The 2,846-nt window shown below is 37.2% G+C and overlaps 1 non-coding gene across 1 annotated transcript; it reads left to right on the forward strand.

Annotated features, from left to right (window-relative positions):
• The first annotated feature begins 1,493 nt into the window (after window positions 1-1,493).
• LOC112745859 (small nucleolar RNA R71) lies at window positions 1,494-1,601 on the forward strand. The gene has a single exon (XR_003173767.1). It is a non-coding gene; the product is annotated as a small nucleolar RNA R71 (small nucleolar RNA).
• The last annotated feature ends 1,245 nt before the right edge of the window (window positions 1,602-2,846 follow it).

The raw sequence follows: 2,846 nt of genomic DNA on the forward strand, positions 1-2,846 counted from the left end.
TGAGTTGTAAACACAAGGTTGTCCTCATTTATTTGAAGGATCAATTCTCCTCTATCCACATCAATCACAGCTCTTGCTGTGGCTAGGAAGGGTCTTCCAATGATGATGAATTCATCCTCATCCTTCCCAGTATCTAGGACTATGAAATCAGTAGGGATGTAAAGGCCTTCAACCTTTACTAACACGTCCTCTACTTGTCCATAAGCCTGTTTTCTTGAATTGTCTACCATCTCTAATGAGATTTTAGTGGCTTGCACCCCAAAGATTCCCAGTTTCTCTATTACAGAGAGGGGCATGAGGTTTATTCCTGAACCAAGGTCACACAGAGCCTTAAAGATCATGGTGCCTATGGTACAAGGTATTAAGAACTTTCCAGGATCCTGTTTCTTCTGAGGCAATCTCAGTTGATCCAGATAACTTAGTTCATTGGTGAACAAGGGAGGTTCATCTTTCCAAGTCTCAATGCCAAATAATTTGGCATTCAGCTTCATGATTGCACCAAGAAACTTGGCAGTTTGCTCTTCAGTAACATCCTCATTCTCTTCAGAAGAGGAATACTCATCAGAGCTCATGAATGGCATAAGGAGGTTTAATGGAATCTCTATGGTCTCTTGATGAGTCTCAGATTCCTTTGGTTCCTCAAAGGGAAGCTCCTTATTGATCACTGGACGTCCCAGGAGGTCTTCCTCCTTGGGATTCACGTCCTCTCCTTCCTTTACAGGTTCGGCCATGGTGATCAATTCAACGGCCTTGCACTCTCCTTTTGGATTTTCTTCTGTATTGCTTGGGAGAGTACTAGGAGGGATTTCAGTGATCCTTTTACTCAGCTGGCCCACTTGTGCTTCCAAATTTCTAATGGAAGACCTTGTTTCATTCATGAAACTTACAGTGGCCTTGGACAGATCAGAGACTAAGTTTGCTAGATTAGAAGTATTTTGTTCAGAGTTCTCTGTCAGTTGCTGAGTGGATGATGGAAAAGGTTTACTATTGTTAAACCTGTATCTTCCACCATTATTAAAGCCTTGTTGAGGCTTTTGTTGATCCTTCCATGAGAAATTTGGATGATTTCTCCATGATGAGTTATAGGTGTTTCCATAAGGTTCACCCATGTAATTTACCTCTGCTATTGCAGGGTTTTCAGGATCATAAGCTTCTTCTTCAGAAGATGCCTTTTGAGTACTATTGGATGCAGCTTGCATTCCGTTCAGACTCTGAGAAATCATATTGACTTGCTGAGTCAATATTTTATTCTGAGCCAATATGGCATTTAGAGTATCAATTTCAAGAACTCCCTTCTTCATAGGCGTCCCATTACTCACAGGATTCCTCTCAGAAGTGTACATGAACTGGTTATTAGCAACCATGTCAATGAGTTCTTGAGCTTCTGCAGGCATTTTCTTTAGGTGAATGGATCCACCTACAGAAGTATCCAATGACATCTTTGATAGCTCAGATAAACCATCATAGAATATATCCAGGATGGTCCATTCTGAAAGCATGTCAGAAGGACACTTTTTGGTCAGCTACTTGTATCTTTCCCAAGCTTCATAGAGGGATTCACCTTCTTTCTGTCTGAAGGTTTGAACATCCACTCTAAGCTTGCTCAGCTTTTGAAGAGGAAAGAACTTGGCTAAGAAATCCGTGACCAGCTTATCCCAAGAGTTCAGGCTATCTCTGGGTTGAGAATCCAACCACACTCTAGCTCTGTCTCTTACAGCAAAAGGGAAAAGCATGAGCCTGTAGACTTCAGGATCTACTCCATTAGTCTTAACAATATCACAGATCTGCAAGAATTCAGTTAAGAACTGAAAAGGATCTTCAGATGGAAGTCCATGAAACTTGCAGTTCTGCTGCATCAGAGAAACTAGCTGAGGTTTCAGCTCAAAATTGTTTGCTCCAATAGCAGGAATGGAGATGCTTCTTCCATGTAAATTGGAATTTGGTGCAGTAAAGTCACCAAGCATTCTCCTTGCATTATTGTTGTTGGGTTCAGCTGCCATCTCCTTTACTTGTTCAAAATTTTCAATAAGGTTGTCTCTGGATTGTTGTAATTTAGCTTCTCTTAGTTTCCTCTTCAGAGTCCTTTCAGGTTCTGGATCAGCTTCAACAAGAATGCCTTTTTCCTTGTTCCTGCTCATAAGAAAGAGAAGAGAACAAGAAAAGAAGAGGAATCCTCTATGTCACAGTAAAGAGGTTCCTTATTATTAGTAGAAGAAGAAAAGGAATAGGGGTGAAGAAGAATGAAGAATCCAAACACAAGGGTAAGGATAAGAGCAGTGATGTGAGATGAAGAGAAGTGTTAGTAGATGAATAAATAATTAGAAGGAGATGAGGGAGAAGGATTTTCGAAAATTATTTTTGAAAAAGGGTTAGTGATTTTTGAAAATAGTTTTTGAAAAAGGTTAGTAATTTTCGAAATTTTAAAATCAAAAGTTAAAATAATTAGTTAATTTAAAAAGAAATTTTGAAAAAGAGGAGAGATCTTTTCGAAAATTAGAGAGAGAGAGAGTTAGTTAAGTGGTTTTGAAAAAGATAAGAAACAAACAAAAATTAGTTAGTTAGTTGAAACAAAATTTTTTAAAAGATAAGAAGTTAGGAAGTTAGAAAATATATTTTAAAATCAAATTTTGAAAAAGATAAGATAAGAAGATATTTTTGAAAAGATATAATTGAAATTAGTTTTGAAAAAGATTTGATTTTAAAAATCACAATTAATGACTTGATTCACAAGAAATCACAAGATATGATTCTAGAACTCAAAGTTTGAATCTTTCTTAACAAGTAAGTAACAAACTTGAAATTTTTGAATCAAAACATTAATTGATGATGTTATTTTCGAAAATTAT

Source organism: Arachis hypogaea, chromosome 14 (genome assembly GCF_003086295.3).
Source record: "Arachis hypogaea cultivar Tifrunner chromosome 14, arahy.Tifrunner.gnm2.J5K5, whole genome shotgun sequence".
NCBI classification, from domain to species: Eukaryota; Viridiplantae; Streptophyta; class Magnoliopsida; order Fabales; family Fabaceae; genus Arachis; species Arachis hypogaea.